Source organism: Antennarius striatus, chromosome 23 (assembly GCF_040054535.1).
Source record: "Antennarius striatus isolate MH-2024 chromosome 23, ASM4005453v1, whole genome shotgun sequence".
Classification (NCBI taxonomy): Eukaryota; Metazoa; Chordata; class Actinopteri; order Lophiiformes; family Antennariidae; genus Antennarius; species Antennarius striatus.
Window position 1 is genome coordinate 11,076,165 of NC_090798.1, and position 18,174 is coordinate 11,094,338.

The 18,174-nt window shown below is 47.2% G+C and overlaps 1 protein-coding gene across 1 annotated transcript in view; it reads left to right on the forward strand.

The window, feature by feature from the left end:
* The window catches only part of ppargc1a (peroxisome proliferator-activated receptor gamma, coactivator 1 alpha), a 202,271-nt gene that overhangs the window by 149,463 nt on the left and 34,634 nt on the right, over positions 1–18,174 (forward strand). The window lies entirely within an intron of this gene.

Here is an 18,174-nt window from a genome sequence, read left to right on the forward strand (position 1 = left end):
CAAAACAATTATTTTTGCCAATGTTTTGTCGTTTTACACCAGAAAAGAACTGAAATTTTGGGCTCCAACCCTCTATTAGATGGTTTCGTTTGCTAGTCTTTGACCCCCCCTTTGGTTCTATGACTGATTTTCACTTTAGGACCTCCACCAGAGTTCCATCCATCTTCTTCCTGCTCAGGCAGCGTTCGATCACAAACGTCCAATGATCAGAACATAAATCTGTAAATGTTGTTTCTTTATTTAAACTCAGTCGTCTTCACAAAGAGGTCACAAACCGAAGCCGTTATCCTAGTTTAACCTCCGCTTTACTTTACATACGTACGTAAGCTTTCATACAAAAGTCTTTCACCTCATGTCAAAGATGATGGTGGAGTTATTTACTGGCCCACTATCCTTTGATGACTATTTGAGAAAGGTATTTACATGAGTTCAAGATCCCAGGTCAGCGTCTATTTTAGATGCACTTATTTCAGTTCGCTAGCTGCTGCCGTCGTCGTCGTTGTAGCATTGACAAACCCCCGGGGGCTTGACACGACGATATCTATTTTGTCTGTGATCACACTTCCTCTCTTTTCATGTTTCGCAAAAGCCCAACTCAAACCCTCATTTCAAAACGTTTGCCGCTGCGAGTACGTCAACGTTTCCCCCCGCAGAGAAAAATACAAGAGGAAGACGGTCTCGAACAATCCGAGCCACTGGAGGAGGAAAATGCAATCCCATTGTGAGCAAATAGATGAAGATGACTTATCCTCCTCCCCTCTAAAGTCCTTCACGGGAAAAAAAAGAAAAAAAGAGAAAGATATCAGACGACGTTGGTGGCAGAGAATGCCAACAGGCGCGAGAGAAAAGAAAGTTTGCTGATGTGTGAAAGCAGATAAAGTCTGGAGCAAGCCTGGCAACTTTCCTCTATCTGATGGCGGATCTCTCTAAATATATTGGGAGCCTCCTCCTCTTCGGGCTCGGCGGACGTCCGGCGGTGGAGAAAAATGGCCCAAAGATCCTCCCGTCGATACGGTCGGTCTTCATTCGATTAGCTCACCCCTGCGTCCGGATTAGTGGCCAGACCGGGGGGCGGGTGTCGCCCGTGCGCGTTTCCATTTGCCGTTTTGTCAGTATGCGCGGGACGCCACGGATCAGTGTTTATTGAATCACTTTCCAAATAGGGGAAATGATAATTACAAGAAGTGGTGGCTTTGCACATTATGCAAGTGCTGTGCCATGACTTTGGAGCCAAACGGGTCGTCTTATTAGAAGACGGCCGGGCCAGCGAAGCTCCTAATCTATTTCCAGGATTTCCGAAGCTTCAGCAATCCAGGGATTAGACGTTTTCTCACAGATTTAGACCCCTCCCTCCCTCCTTCTTCCTGTTCACCTTTTCTGTTCAGCCCCCCCCCCCCCGATTGCTTTCACTCTTGCTCTCTCGCTTCCGTTAGTGTTGGCGTCTGCAGTTTGTCAACTCAAACACACACTCTCACGTGTCGTCCCCGTTTGTGTGTGTGTGTGTGTGTGTGTTGTCGTGACAAATAAATATGGACTTTGGGATCGCCGCGTCAAAGTCGCAGGGTGTTACCCCGCCCCCCTGACGCACGACGGCGAAAGGATGATGTCAAAGACAACACATGGCCTCACCGAGGTGTTTACCTGTTGACCTGCCAGACAGACGGCCGTCGGGATCTTTCCATCCCAGAACGACCAAAAAAAGAAGGTTTTCAGATCAGCCAATCAGACGAGACTTGAGGAAGCAATTTTGTTAGCGCTTGTTTGCAGGTCAACACAGGAAAATGTGTTCCAGTCACATTTACAGGCTGCAAGGTGCATCTGTGTGCTAAGCTAGGCTAACATAGCAGGATGTAGGTATATGTTTACAGCTAAAATTGTAGGTTTTTAGTTGGTAGTCACATGATACCGTACTTGCATGCTATTGGCCGTGTATTAAACAGTCTATAAGAATGTGGGAAAAGGTAATACAGATAGAAGGTGGTTTATTATCAGTATGGGGAGGGTTCAAAAACAATAAATAAATAAATAATAATAATAATAAATAATAATAATAATAAGTAAATAATAAAATAAATACTTTGTCGCTATATCGCAAAATTTTGTTTTTTGCGGGTGGTCCTGGAACGCATTAACCATGAGTAATGAGGGATTAATGTACCATAAAAATATAAGAATCAAATGGATTTTGACATCTTCCTTGGACTCAAATGACAAAATCCATTATTTGCTGAGCGTTAAAGTTGTGTTTTTTGGTAGTGTCTAATTTTTTTCCTCTTTATCAGACATTTAAAAGTTGTCTTCTGTCTTTATTTTCATGTACAAAACAAAAGAGGCAAGAAAGACCGTTCCGTAACCGCACCGCTGTTTTTGTGACAGCTGTGCACAAAGCAGAGGTCAAAGCGGGAGGTCAGAATGTGAACAACGGAACACAACCAGCCTTGTGTCGGTAGGGGAGGCAGGTTTAGCACCGCTTGTAATCCACCGTGAATAGAAATACAAAGAAAGACATAAATACGAGCCCACGTGCCGACACGCCTGCACGCCGGCGTCTGACGGAGATCGACACATGTATGTTGTCAGTCACGCCCGCCGGGACGTGTACGCGCGACACGTCTGTCAAAGCCGACGCGGAACGATTGCAAACCAGCGGGGATCTTCAACGGGACGGCGCTCCGCCGCCGTTGGCGAGGTTGAGGCGATGGGGGATGTCGCGTCTCCAGCTGGGGGGGCGGGGGGGCGAGCGAGGATGTAGAAGAGGCCGTTTCCACCACCTACTGCTCTGAGCTAATCACGGAGCGATTAACACTCTGAAACTTCACGCTTAAACCGCGGGGACGGTTTCGTTCGAGTCTGGCGACCGCCAGAAATGATTCCAATGAGGTTCCGGCTGACGTAAAGGTTCAGCGTAAGGTGAAACATCGCAAAAGGATGGAGCTGCACTGTTTTTAGAATGAAATGAATGAATAAAGATGGGTGCAAGTAGGAGAAATTAAGCTGATGATAGGCAAACAAAAGCAAACAAATGAGGCAAACAAAAGCAGACAAATGAAAGTGTATGATAAAATATCTGCCGAGACAGCCTTGTGGCGTGGAGTCAGACTCCGTATAACGATCTACTCCAGAGATGTAACTGGATGTCACCGGATGAGACAGCTACACACCCTCTCCCCTCTTCGCTGTGGCCAACCCCCGTTCGGCGTCTCTCAGGTGGGACGAGGCCTCGGACGAGGCGTGTCACGACTCGCCTGATGGGGGATCCGCCAAGCGGAATAACCAGGTCCGACAAACGGTCCCCCATCTCCGCCTTGCCAGTTTTACCTCCCACCCCCGCCTCCCCCTTGTTCTCACTGAGCAGCCCCGGACTTGACCGGGCAAAGGCGGCTAGGGAGGGACAGCGAAGGGAGTCTCAGATTAGACCGGATCCCTTTAGCTTTCGGCGCCAGCTCGACGACGGCTTGGGAAAAAAAGAGGCGTTCTATCAGCAAATTAAACTAAAGATTCATCCAGGGATTATGTGATTAAAAGGGTAAGAGGACAGCATCAATTAACAAAATCCCAACCCAACATTTTCGCCAATATTTGTCTGAAGACGTGCTGTCTGCGCTTTAAGCCCCCCTCTGATGCCGTGCACAAACATTTGGAGTTTATTCCACTGCGGCTTGTCGTGGAAAATGAGAACGCGTTGAAAAGCTGACATGGTTACACCTAGATTATACCTGACTAGGAAGAGCAACAAAACAGACATAATGTGTCGAGACGCCGTTTCGCTACGCCGATGAGATTTCGGGAAAGTCCGCCGAACGATTTCCCCCCCGATCCCCGGACTAGGCAAAGACCGCTCCTCTTGGCGCATCACCTCGACGTGACCCCTTGTCGAAATGTCACGGCGAGCGAGCTGAGCCATCACAGAGAAAAGGGTTTTTACAACACCTTTGTGTACGGCGTGTCGCCGTCTCATTAGCGCCACAATATGGTGATCTGACATCCCCGAGGGCTCCCCCGGCGCCCCGAGACGTTTGTAATCTCGGTTGACACCGCTCTCCCATTCATTGTTTCTGGCGCCATTGTTCAGCCGCCACAGCATTGACTAGATAAACCATGGACATGTCAGTAACAATTGGCTCCCCCTGATTAGCTGCACCGACGGATGCACAAATAGCACGGGTAGCGGCGCGCAAAAAAAAAAAAAAAAAATCACGTGCAAACAAGTGGCGGCTAATAACGGCGACCTCATTGCTGCACAAGTGCATCCTTTAAAAATAGCATTTTTCATTATTAAACCTAATTAATGTGCTTGGTGTGGAGGGGGGCGATAACCGCTAAACAGCGATTATCGGCGGCGTGACACTCAATAAAGAGCCGCTCTGGACACAAAATCCTTGGCTGCAGTCGGAAGGGGAGTGGGGGGAGGAAGGGCTGCAGTAAAAGAAAGAATAGAAAGTGAGTAATAGAGGCGAGCAGTTGTTAAAACAGATGTGGTTTTTTTTGGTGGGGAGGGTAGGTGCTGGGGGAGTAGAGAGAACAAGAGTCTTGTATTTGATCCCGGGAGTCCGGTCTGGAGTGTGAACGGTCGGATCAGAGGGTGCCGCCCGCCGTCACGACGTTCAGACGCGTGGAAGAGACCCCCGAGGTGCGCCCCCGAAATAAGACGGTACAAACAAGTTTCAAGGGGGTAACTGCAAAAAACAGCCCCCCCGGATGGCATCCTCTTTGTCCATCTATCTTGTTGGCCGACACGCCCAAGACTCTGTTTGCTTCCACTGTGTATTAAAGGGTGGACAGCTTGTTTTTAATGGTTCTTGTTGTCTCCCGTGCGCCGGCGGCGCCCTCGACGGCGCAGCGTTTTCACTCGGACTAACATCAATGGGACTACAGCGGTACCAAATTCATTCTGGTTCAATCTGAAGGTTTCTTTTTTTTTATGTGAAAGAAACAGACGGACGAAGCAAAGTATAAGCAGAACCACCCTGATAATTTAATTCGTAGGTTGTTGAATTAGAGATTTCTCTAATCTGCATATCGTCTAAAATCTCCCGCTAATTCCAAAGATTTAATCAGAAGAGAGAATCAGGAAATATTTATTTCTTGCAGTAGATAGATCATAGCAGATTACAGATCATTCTTTGCCACTGTTGACCCTCTTTTGTACCCTGATGCTAACTCAGGTGCCACAGATGCCTTTAGCTTGGTTAGCATATAAAAGACCTACAATGCATCCACTCCTCCTATTGTTCCTGGGACGACCTGCTGTGGCTATCAGTCGAGGATTTTCTCCTTTTCTGTTTTTCATCTGCAGTAACAATTAAACGGCATTGTTGTAAAAAAACAAAGGTCCGCCTCTTCTTCTGTCATTTAAAGTCGATTCTCAAATCTCGGCAGATCTCTCTCTCCTTTTCCAACGGTGTTGGTGTTGGTAACGGTTCGCTGATGTCAACAAACTAGCAGAAGGTCTTAAAAGTTGCTAGTGCTAACTCGGCATCAGTTCATTAGGTTCACCTTTATCTTCTCTTCCTCCTTTCAACCTATTCATGAGTGCACGGCTGAATAAAAACAACCAACAACTATTTATTCTGCAAACACCCTCCTGAGTAGATGCGTTTAGAAGTGCCATCCTTGCATAGGGGAAAAAAGAAAACGGAGCCCTCGAAAACGCTGAATTGTAATTGTCATGTGATCTACCGTGACGCTGCTGGCTCCAACGCCGGCCCACCTTTCTGATGTGGGAAACAGTTGATTCCAGCCTGGGCCCAAAACTTTCCTTTAAAAAAAAAAGAAAAGGTCTAACGTATCTGCAGTAGGGAGGGGGGTGGGGAGGGTGACATTTCAAATGAGCTATGTGCTACAGGCTAATTTGCATGAAACAGGACCGTTAGGATAAAAGCGGGTGCGTTTCTTTGCAGGATGTCGCACCCCGACAACGAGCCGAGGTGTCTACCGGCCCACGTGTTGGATTTTCACAAGAGCTCGGTGAACTGCGTTCATCGCACGAGGGTGTTTTACCAGGAACATATGGATCCTTGCCTCTGCTTTAAGAGACCACCTCGGAGTCTGATTCAAGGAGGTGGAATCTGTGATTAGGCTCTAATGCTAAATTAGTTAGAAATAATAGTTAAAGATCATCAAGATGGCAATCTCTGGTTCTGGGGTTATAGGTGTGTGTGCTTTGGGTGTTTGCTGGTGGGGTTGGAGGGGGTCTGATGGGTTGATGTTTAACAAGGCCAAGGCTTCATAGCCCCTGGAACCGTTTCCCAGTTTGCTATTACATGCCCATCACCGACTAAAGCAGCGCTAACATGCACATGATGTTCTCTTGACTCCGGGTAGCCAGTTGGGTAGAGACCGCCAGCGTGGCTGCGCCCGGGCGAAGCCAGTTTCCCCAGGCTTCATATTTATTAGCCTTGATGTGTGTGAGCTGGCGTGCGGCACGAGCAGCCGAGCGAAAGCGCAGCGGATGCAAACCATGCTTGACGTGGCCATCTCATGTGGAAGGTGAGAGTAAATAAGATTCTGGCGGGGGAGGAAAACGCGCAATCATTGCCTGGAAACCGGGATTCAAGCAAACCTGAGGAGGACACGACGCCGCGGCGAAGCTAAAGTCCTCGTCCGTTAACCATTCTTTAACGGTTAAGAATTGACCCGAGGAATGCGCCGGTGTCTTAGGGTAGACCTACACATCTGCTTCCACCACCACGGGGCTGTGGTTGAGGAATCAACTACGTCCATCCCTTCCCCCTCCATCCCCATTCTAAATGCCAGTCTCCACGATAGCCCCCGCTGCCCTGCAGCACGACTGAATTCTCCGAGGTAGACATGCGAAAAGACACAAGGAAATTCATTCGATAAGAAAGTGTCGCATGTTATGGCAACACCGCGTGCGAGTACCGACTATAACTTAATCTTCGTGAGGAAATGGTGTTTGGGGGCCTGGGAAGTAAAAGGGAATTTGCAAGTCAGAACGGCGGCTTTAATAGACGACTTGAAACGAGGTTACTTGATATCCAACAAGACAAAAAATCTGGTTTCCCAGCAATCTTGTGTGACGGCCACATGACTTAAAATAGCCGGCAGAAGGGCCAATCATAATACTTTATTTTGAGAATGTAATTTTCTCATGCCTTGCCAGTAATTAACCTCCACACAATAAGGTATTGGAAGCACCGCCGCCACAATCCCAGCCCCACGGTTTGTTTAAAAAGCCCAGGCTATATGATAGTCTGTGTGACAAGAGAATGGAGGAAGAAGGGGGAAAAAAGAGCAGAGATTCGACTTTATCTTCTGCAGGGAGTCTTTTCTTTCGCATTCTCTGCCTGGTTTTTATTCAAAACTGCTGTTTCTTCACTTCTGCTGAATTGGGTTTTGTTCCTGGCTAATTCCTGCCCGTCTCAGTCCAGGGCTCGTGGGAAACCGCCGCGATCGCTTACAATCACTTCAGTCAAACACCTGGGAGATAATTGACTGGGCTTCGGTCAAACTTGTTTTTTTTTTCAAACCATGATTCTCTCTCTCTCTCTCTCTGTGTCTCTCTCTCTTTTCTTGGGTCTTCACAATGGAGACAAAGAGCACAGGCACACAAAAAAAGATCAGAATCGCTAAATCCATTCCCAGGCAAGTCACTGTATAGATGGTCCCGGAGCCAAATTGCCTCGCTCCGGTCCGGGCCAACGGAATCTGACAATGTTTGCGGGGCGGTCGGCGTTTGAGCCCTGGCGGTCCCCAAAGAGAGGACGCGTTGGAAAACACACAGACGGATGTGTTATCTTCTGTCGAGCCCCAACAGAATTCTTCCAGATGTCAATTCCCAAATGTGGAACCTGTGGCGTGGCAGAATTTCTCATTTCTGGAAGATGGCACGGACTCAGGAATATTTGCTTTCTTGTTGGGGAACGTCCATGCATCCAACATCTAAACCCCAGAAAGAGTCGCCCCTGAAAGCGACTTTAGCTTCCAATTAAAGCTTTTGCTAGCTGGATTTACAGTTTTTATGTGGGAACCTAAGGTATCTAAAGTGATACAAGCAGTTTAATGAATATATCTCCTTAAATATCTCTAACAACAGTTCTCCCGAGCCACTTCAATTATCCCGCGGGACCATAACGCTCTCTGCCCCTGGATTTGATGGCGCGCATTTCCATCCCCAAGAAAGAAAGGAAACTAATCATTTCCAAATTAGCGCACGGCAGCTGCACGAACCGCCATTAAAACCACACGGCCATTCGTCATTATACAGTATCTAGACTTTACAGTGAGACTGTTAAACGTAATCGTGTCCCGGGCTCATTATCCGCTGGAGGTATTCATTATAAAGCAATTGTGCAGTTTGTTCTTATCAGTGAGCGCAACTTAGTGAATTTGCGTTATGGACTTGCTAATCCCGACGAAGGTCGTGATCTGCGGTGAGTAAAATCCATAAAAGGACCCTTGTAAACAACGGAGGACTGAGTTGATTCATCATACATGGATGTGGGGATGATTTATCTTCCGTGGCATTTGGCGGCGGCCTGATGAGAAATCACGTTCTAGCATGGAGGTATTTTATCCTTGGCCCTGTTACTCCGGTTGCCAGTGGGTTGAAGGCTAAATTGGCGGTAATTATTATTAGGGGATGGAAATGTTGACGGCTTTACATAGCATAGGCCATCGTCGTCACAGAATTGCTCACAGGAACACACCGTAATGGCGAGTCGCACCTGTTTAAATGGGAGACTCTCCAACATGGGACCAAAGTCTCTAGGGCGAATGCAGTTTATTGGGGGGGACTGGAGGTGGTGGGGGTCTTCTTGATGCATCTGTTCCATCTCATCATTGGGCTTTAAAGCCGATTGGAGGACAATGGATGCGGTTCTAATAAGCGTGGCCTTGTTAGCCTTCCTCTTTATCCGTCTTGGCTCGGCGTGCAGAAGTGAATTCTGATATGACCAGCATAAAATCTCCATCGGTATCGATTGCCCCCCCCCCCCCAGATCCCTGTGTTGTAACGCATTCTCAAATATAAGATGAGTGGATGTAGAAACATACAACTCCTCTCCTCTAGAGGTGTTTATGAAGGTAAATGCACACATTTCCCACCTGTTATGGATGGAATAAAACGATTGGGATCGCGGGTGTTGTCGTCTTTATAGTTAAACAACCACCATCGCTGATTACAATCTGATGTCATCCACGGATGAAGTTTCGCAGTTGTTTCCCAGAACTTATAGCGACAGGTGACCGAATGAAACGCACCTTATCTTTGATGAAATTAGAGAAGTGCTTACGCAGACTCAAGTTGATGTAAAAAAAAACGGACCTCAAAATCACGCTTCAAACCACGACTCCCCCGAGCCAACAAAGCGTTTTATTATCACCTCTGTTTAGATTTAAATATCCTGTTCCAGCTTTAGATCGGACAGGACGAGAAGTTGTTGCTATGGGATGGGACGAGACGAGCCGTTCTGTGCATGCCTTTGCGCGGTCATCAAAGTCTTTAACGGTCCGCACATGTGATCGCACCGAGTGCTAACCTACTCGGGTTGCAGCTGAAAGCATGTGTGGAGGACTCGCATCCCGGCGCGTGTCCTTTAACCTCGTGGTGAAAAAGTTCACACCGGGGTTGAAATAATGTCATGACGGGATGCTATTATTGACCCGCTGCTAACGGCACACCGTTGCCGACATACCTCAAACACAACGACTCATGTTTACTCACTATTCCTTCAATGCGGCCCCCGTACGGGACTAAATCAGCTACTGCTGTGGGAGTCTTTCACATTTCCGGTCCCGTTCTGCTCGGGTTTTCTGCCAAAAAGTACCTGCTTTAATTGCCGTGTTTTATAAACTGTACACAAGGCTACCCTCGCTAAATACGGCACGCTCAGATTAATAGGGGCGTTCAGCATTGTTGCATTTTTAATGAGGACTGGAGGCTGCCAGACAACTTTTCTATATGATGAAGCACATTTTCCTCTTCATCTGTGACACCGGCGCAACACGCCAGCTGGTTCCCAATGAGAGCAGAACAAACAAACCCCTCTTTAGTGTGTTTTTAGGAAGGGGAATCCACACGACTAACCAACTTACTTGAAGGTTACCCATCCTGACCCTTGACCCAACATGTCAACCAAGATTCACCTTTTCAGTTTATGTGTAACGCTGGTGACTGGCTCAAATCACGATGGAGGTAAAACTCCATCAGGATGTTTTGGAATTTTTGACACACACACACACACACACACACAGACATGGTTATCAAAGTGAAGCAAGTTTACAGCCTGGTGTGTTACAGGATGCAGGGTGTGACCCTGATTTGCATTTGCATGAGGAGTGCAATGGAGTACAGGCTGGAAGCGGCAGTCAGCAGAGAAGATAACCCCAAAACATTCGCTCTAAATTTATGCCGGGATCCCATTCCCTCTCGCTGAATTAATGCTTTAATCTCTCCCCTCTTTGTTGCATGTGTACTCGGGTTCTGTCTGTGTTGGGATGTTGCGGAGGGTGAGGTGGGGGGGTTGGATTATATTTCTCCACAGCCTCTGTTTTAGTAGTTTTTTTTCTGGAGTAAAAGAATTTCCCCGCCGATTCGGAAGCTGGGAAATTGCACCATTTTTTTGCCGTTCCGTTCTCTCCTCTATTCAAAGTCGAACCAATAGCCATCAGTTCTGCTGTCTTTGCATTTCCACCTCCACAAAGAAATAGCTAGTTTTCTTTAATGGAAGATTACCTTCAAATGCAAGCTTAAAAGATTACGCGCTTTTATATATGTCTTTGAGGTCTATTATTCTATGTCATTCCTTAAACATTCGCTCCCTCACTTCCTCGTCTCCGCTCCTCTTCGGGTCGTTCCCTCATTTATCGGCGTATCTCCAATTCGCTGCTCTATTCAAATAATTCCCACCCGCTTATATTATACGCTGAGACTTCCTCTTTTTTTTCTTCTTTTTTTAAATTTTATTATTTTATTTCTAGACACCTATGTCAAATCTGTGACTTAATGGACGGCATCTTTGATCCCGCCGCTCGCTCAGCATGCAGCGCCGCCGACACGTCTGCTGACAGGCCGTATTCATAATTTATTCCGTTCTGAAATGAAAAATCAGACGTATGCTGGGGGAATATTCCCTTTTTCCCACCGCCTTCCCGCCACCTGACTCATTGCTTTATGAATTATTTTGACTGGTGGTAATGATGTCCTGTGTTGGTAGGCCATTACGGGAGAGGAACTTAATTCGCCCATTGTTAATTAATGGCTTCAATCTTAGCGGGAGTAATAAAAATGCTATTAGGTAAAATACCTCTATCGTTAACCCAACTTTGTTAATATCGGTATCAGTGGGGCTCAATAAACAAAAGCTGTAGTGGGCGCTGCCACATAGGGGTAATTAAAAACGCACTCATTAATTACCTCCAATGGATGGGAGATTGTCCGATGAGTTGTTGACTCCCTTCCCAAGAGTTTTTATCGCGTACTTTCCGCGGAAAAAGTAACACATCCTCCAGGTACACAATGCGAAGCACTTGGTGTACTTTTGGCTTTTATATTTATACGACCCTTTTGAGTCACGACGCCGCAAATATCAACAGATGAAAGACGGGAATTATGCAAAGCCCTGCAAAGTCTGTTTGGTCAAGAGCTCCATAAAGCAATCGTCGGGTTAAATATCTGCTATCTTAACGCGTATAAACATGATTGTTTACGACTGCGGCGCCTTTTTTATGGAATTCAGTGGAAGTTTTCCTTTGTTGATCGGAAAGATACGTACGAGCAGAAGCAGGAAAGAAAAGAATTCCACAGGTGCGACTCCGACTAACAATAAACAGCTACTCCTCTGGGAAGCTGGGGGGGGGGGGGATGATATTCCAAAAGCCGTAAGAAGTTCCTTTAAGTCTGTGCAAACATAACAGAAAGAGTAAACTGAATTTCTGGAAGAGCGTCTGTGTTGCATCAGTAAATTGACAAGTGGGCGAGCGGTGTTGTCGGGAGATATATATTACTTTTGGAGATATTTGTTTGCTACGACAACAATCAGGAACAGGTCTCAGGATTAACATAAAACGCCGCCGGCGTCCGCGTCCGAGCTTGTTGTTTTTCCGTCCTCTTCAGTTCGTCCTCAGTCCTCCAATCACGTCACATCGCTGAAAAAATAAAAATAAAAAATGGCAGAGCAAGCATGAAATTGATGTGATGAAAAACAACCGGGGTATCTCGACGGAGCCATTTGCTTTGGCCCCCGCCGCTCTCTCTCTCTCTCCGTCTTAGCGTGATTTTCCGTCGCGATCGGGGGGGGGGGGTACAGCAAACTAGCCAGCGGCTATCTCGAGGTTAGCCGCCGAGCGCATCGCTGACCCCGACTCCCAACCCCCGCCGCCGCCGCCGAAGAAAAACAGGAAAAGTTTCCACCGGCAAGATTGGGATTACCTTTGCTTTGTTTGGCGTCTTGAACATGTGAGTAACCGTGATAAGCGCTTCCTGTGGCGCATCTTCGATATTCCTCAACCAATTAAATTCACAGAGGAGAACACCCAAAGTAATCCTAGTTTTTATTACCCCGATAATCTCAGAACCACCAAATCATCACCCCCGAAGCCGAACTGGAAGATTTTTCATTGCTTATTACCCCAGAAACAGTTAACATAAGGTGCAAAAAGCCAATCGTAAAACTCCTCTTTTAGATTCATCTCTACATCTCCCATTTGGGCCGTGAAATCAGGCCCCCCGACTTCTCCCGGAGCTCCACGTTTACAAGAGGAGATAAGGGGCAGTTCAGACCTATTGTTGCAGCCGAGGTGACCCCAAACACAAAAAGGGCATCTCTGGTCATCTCCCATTGTGTGCGAAAGCTACAGTATAAATCGAGCCGAATAAAACCTGTTCTTTTGTACCAAAGTGAAAAGAGAGGCTCTTCGTAAATTAAGCAGGCGGGACTCACTTCCCCACCTGCGAATATAAATTGAACGCTTAGGCGAAATAACCGTGTCATCCCGGATGTGGATAAATGAATAAGTCGCTTGGATGCGAGCGGCGGTAAGTGGGTTAGCATGTAAATAAATGAATAAGTTAGCAAATTAATGCTTAAGTGTGTTATGATGTAAATAAGCGAGTGAGGAAGTCGGGTTTGGCGGAGAAGAGACGGCGTCATCGGCGTAAAGGAAGTTATCTCCAAAAAAATAAAAAATAAAAAATCGGGTCTTTGGAGGACACAGCGGCGCACGTCGTATTTCCTCATGTACAGATGACATGCCAATTACTTCTTAATTACATGCGTCATCTGGACCAAAGTGCCTCATGCCAGTGCTGATTAATCCTATTTATTGTGGCAGTGATGACAGTCCCAGCGGACGGCGAGCGCCGCAAAAAAAACAACAACCCCCCCCCCACACACACACAGACACATCCAGGGATTACGGAACGGGTTGCACGGCAACCAGAGGCGGGAAAAAGTTTGTCTGATTGAACGATCTCCAGACTTTTTTTTTTTTTTTTTTTTCGACGAGCGATTTTTCTCCCGCAGGTTGATCAGAAATATTAAGTTATAAGGAAGTTTTTTTTTTGTTTTTTTTATCCAGGAAAGTGGGAATTGCTGGCGGCATAAGCAAGAGAAAAAAGAAAAAAAAAACAACAGAAAAAGGGCTGATGTTGCCTACGCGTGAGGAAAAGCAAACATTATTGCTCAGCACAGTTCTGCAATATGCTTACGCACGCTTTCATGTCGACGCTCAGGCTTGCCAAGTCATTTAAATATGATGTCCGGTTTAAAAATCCTGATTTTACACACATCAAAACCAATTATTTTCTGTCATCTCCACAAAACCGCATCTCATTATTTCTTCCGGGTTGAATATCGCTAACAAGCGGCCAGAGCGGATTTTGCGCTAGAGTTTTATTTTTCTTCATTTCAAAATCCCGACGCGGGGGCAACGAGGTCAGGTCGACGTTGGAATGAGGCGACCTTTCCTCCACGTAAGCAGAAAGATTTCCACAGCGTGACCAAAAAGCAGGGAAGGGCGGGGAGAGGCGACCGTCAGATCAACGCCGCGATAGCGCGATGTCGGCGAGGCCGGACTCCTGGTTTATCTCCGGATGAGGAATGGCGCCGTTTCCCGAGCGTCGTGAAGGTAGCTCCAAGCCTTCTTTTGTTTAAATCCACACTTCCTCCCCTCGATCACTCCATTTTTCCTCCCCTTCCTTCCATTTCTGCCTCTAATTCATGGCCCGTCTTTGTCTAAATCTTTCAATCACTCACTCCTTTTTTTTTTTTCTTGCTTTTGTGCCCCCCCCCCCGTCATTCTCTTTCACCATTAGCCCCCATCTCCATCCATCTGCTCCTTTTGTCTCCTTTGCTCGTTTTTTTTTTTTTGCTTCGGCAAAAAAAGCGGGTATTGACTGCACCTCCTCTTTTGCCTCACATCCTTGGCCCTGCTTCCTTTAAAAAAATTTAAAAAAAAAAAAATTCTTCCTCCCCATCACCGCGCGCTACTCCTCCTTTTAGGAGGTGATGCGAAGAATCGTAGAAATGTACTCTGTAAGGGGAAAAAAAAAAAGAAAAAGAAAAGGTGATGATACAATCAGTTTTATTGTGCCGTAAGGATTTTTTTTTTCAGGCTGGTGGTTATACACCCCCCCCCCCCCGTATGCAGGTGGTATGAAAGAATTGCAATTGGCGTGCATTTTCTCTCTCTTTCTTTTTTTATTTTTTTCTCTTCTCTTTTCATTGCTCAAAATAATTAGACTGCAGTCCGGACTCAGGGGTGTAATGTTTCTGCTCGCGTTTCCACGATGCACTCGTAGTAAGATGGTAAAAAGCTGCTCCAGAAATTTCTACCTGTGCACCTCCGCCTCTTCTTCCTCCCCCAGTCCTGTTTTTGTGGTGTTCCGCAGGGCGAGGCGCGCTTTCTTCTGACCCAATTCTTCCTACCAGGACTGCGTTTGTCAAGGTATCTGGCCCTGCCTCTCTATTATTTTAGAAATTAAGGAACATCTGTTGTGCTCTGGGCATCCTCCTCGTGTTTCACGAGAGATTTTGCAGAAAAGACGCACCCCCATAGCCGGTAATGAGATCTCATTAATATATTTCTCACATTCTGGAGTTTATTTCCCGTTTCTGTGAATTTTTTCTCGCCGATTCCGATTTTTTTTTTTTTTGCGACTTTTCCGTCATCTGGGTTGGACTCATCTGCGTCATCTGCGTCTCCTCCGCGAAATCTCGCCTTATTGGCATCTGTCGGGGACGTGGCAGGAGTTTTTTTTATTTTTTTTTGGTGGCGTTTTAAGCACGTCTTTCTTCTTTATGCGTGTTTGCAACCCAAACTCTCACGCTCCATAAATTTTAATATTCCTTGCGAGTCCTATACCCGATTAAAAACCCAGAGCGCCACTTTAGCAGCTCTCCGTTAACATGTATCGCACATCATTCCGATGCTCACAGCTTCACCCCTCCGTTCTGCACAAGCATCTTGCATGACTCGCTTCTAAACGGGATAACGCCGCCCGACCCCGCCCTGACACGCCGCCGCCACGTTAGTCATCCGCGGTTCTCCGAAAGCAGCGATGGAGCTGGGGTTGCGTCGCGCTCCAGGGCTCCTTTTTTGTGTTTACCTGCCCCTGCGTGGGGCTGATGCTATTTTCATGCCGCGGCTAACTGTCCCGAGCCGCCCCGCGCCTTTCGCCTTAATAATGTAGGCCCGACTTCAGCAGGGGGTGGGGGAGGGAGTAGCCGCCATCCTGAGAGTTGGCAAATGACACAGCGGAGTTCATTGATGGAAGGGATTACACGCCGGCGCGAGGGGCGGCGAGGCTAGCGCTCCTCTGAAGGGCACTACAAAGGGAGACGATGCAAAATCTTCGCTGGGGGGAGTAGCTTACCATAGGTCGGAGGGCGGGGGCTGCCATCATTTTGCGGCGTCACACTGGTTGTGGTTTTGCGTGGAGTTAAAAACCCCGCGGACGGAAGCTTTTACGCGGCTCCGCAAAACAGCGGGAAACGTTTTTTTAAGCAGAAATCTTTTCTTTTTTTCCGTTTTTGAGTATTTTTCCAGTTTTATTGATATTTTACGTTTTTTGTCGTTTTTTTTTTTTTTTACAACATTTGCATCATATTTGAACCAACCACCGTGTGTTAAAACGGCCAGATGTTGGGATGGATTCTGTTGGGAGCAATGGCATGCGACAAAGTGATATGAATCACCCCCCCCCCTCCACCACAACCTCCATTGCTGCTCGGCGCCTCGCTCTCGGAGGGGCGGGGGACACAATTAATGAAAGCGGGACAACAAGGCACCTAGCTGGAGTACGGATGGAGTGTCAGGAAGTAAACGGTCCTGAAGGGACGGATCGGGTTCAGCTCCAGTCCCACTCTTCCGACGCCGAATCGGTTTTCCGACGGAAATCATCGTGCCGATAAATTTTAAATATCTTTGGATTTGTCTCATTTTGGAACCACGAAGACCAAACCAACAGGGTATTTTGTTGAATTCTACAAAATGCAGTAATCCCTCGCGGCGCGACTTCACCTCATCGCGGATTTTTATTAAGTCACGTGATAACGTACGTGCGTTCTATTGGCTGACGGCATCTGGAAGTGCGATACGTTACAAAAGTTCTTTAAATGGTCTATAAGGGTGTGGAAAAGGTAATACAGATAGAAGGTTCATAAACGTTTAAATTACCCTAAATAATAAGGTAAATACAGTATTTTCTGCACTATAAGGCGCGCTGGACTATAAGGCGCACCTTCAATCTCGCTGAGATTCCATCAATGGGCCTAAACAACTATCCCCCCCCCCCCCCCATAGGTTCATCCCCTTGGAGTTGTGATGTGTACCAGAGCTGTTAAATGTGAGGCCGGTGTGAAGGCGAGGCTAGAGGTCATTCCTCGGGAGGAGGGGGGCGGGCAGGTCGATCGATTCCGGAGCGATGCCGGTGCGCCCCCCCCACCCCCACCCACCCACGCAGAGCTGGTGGCGCTTTTGGCTGGGGTGTCTCCTGGTGTGGGCTCCTACTAAACATTCCCTATTTATCACGCCGCTCCAGCCGGCGCGCTCGCCCATTCATTAGCAGCCATCTGCAACCGGAACAAAAGCGGTGGCATTTCAAAGATTACCTGTATTTGAGCTGGGGGGTGGGGGGGTGGGGGTGTAAAAAAAAAAAAAAAAAAGACTCGTTAGCCTCTTTTGAAGCCATTCCTACATCTGCAAATCTCCACGAGGATCCGTCCGGCCTCGAGGGAATGGTGACGTCGTCTCTATATTTAGCGTCCGTCGTTTTAATTGGTTTAAGATTACGATCAGATAAACTGTCTGACGGTGACTCACCGAGGGAGGGGTCTCCTCGTCCTGCAGGTTCCCCCCGTTACGTTTCCGGAATGGATCGCCGCCAGGCTCCCATCGGGTCCCCTATGTTGCCCCCACCTGCCTCCGGGTGGCGACAGGTGCGGGGCTCCTGGGTTTGAAAAAGTTTTTTTTTTTTTTTTCTGACACGAATGAAATTTTTTTTAAAAATCCAAAAAATCTTTTTTTTTTTCGGACCGACGCGTTTCTGTGTCGACGATGAGTCGACGCCTCAGGAGTCAATCGGAGGAGAACAATAACATTTTAGAAGGATCACCCCCCCACCACCAACCAGCCCCAACACCACCCAGCCCCCCCCCCCCTGCAGAGTCTTTGTTTAAAATGTCCACAGCGTTGGTGTTTTTATTTTACTGAGGTCGTGTTGCCCATACACGTCCTGTTGACACTGAATACACGCTGGATACCGCCACCTGTCCTTTTTATTGCCCCTGGAAAAGGAAATACTTGCCCCCCCCTCCCCACCAACACAACCACCACCCACACACACACACACACACACACACACACACACACGGTCTTTGATACTCTGGTAACACTGGTTACACTCTGTGTGTCAACCCCAAATCGCGGTTCCAAACAGTTTAAACGTTTTATTTTGGAAAAAAAAAAGATAATTTCCATCAAACCACGTGACCACGTGACGCGCACCGAGCGCGTGCGCCGCGCATCGTTTTTTTTTTTTTTTTTTCCAGAAACCTCATTGGTTAGTTACGGATTCCTGAAGCGAAATCCCCCTTATTTAATTTAATTTAATTTAATTTAATTTAATTTAATTTAATTTTGGCTGGAAATAGAATCAGGGGCGTAAATTCGCGCAACTCTGAGATGCTTCGAACCCCCCCGCCCCTTTGGAAG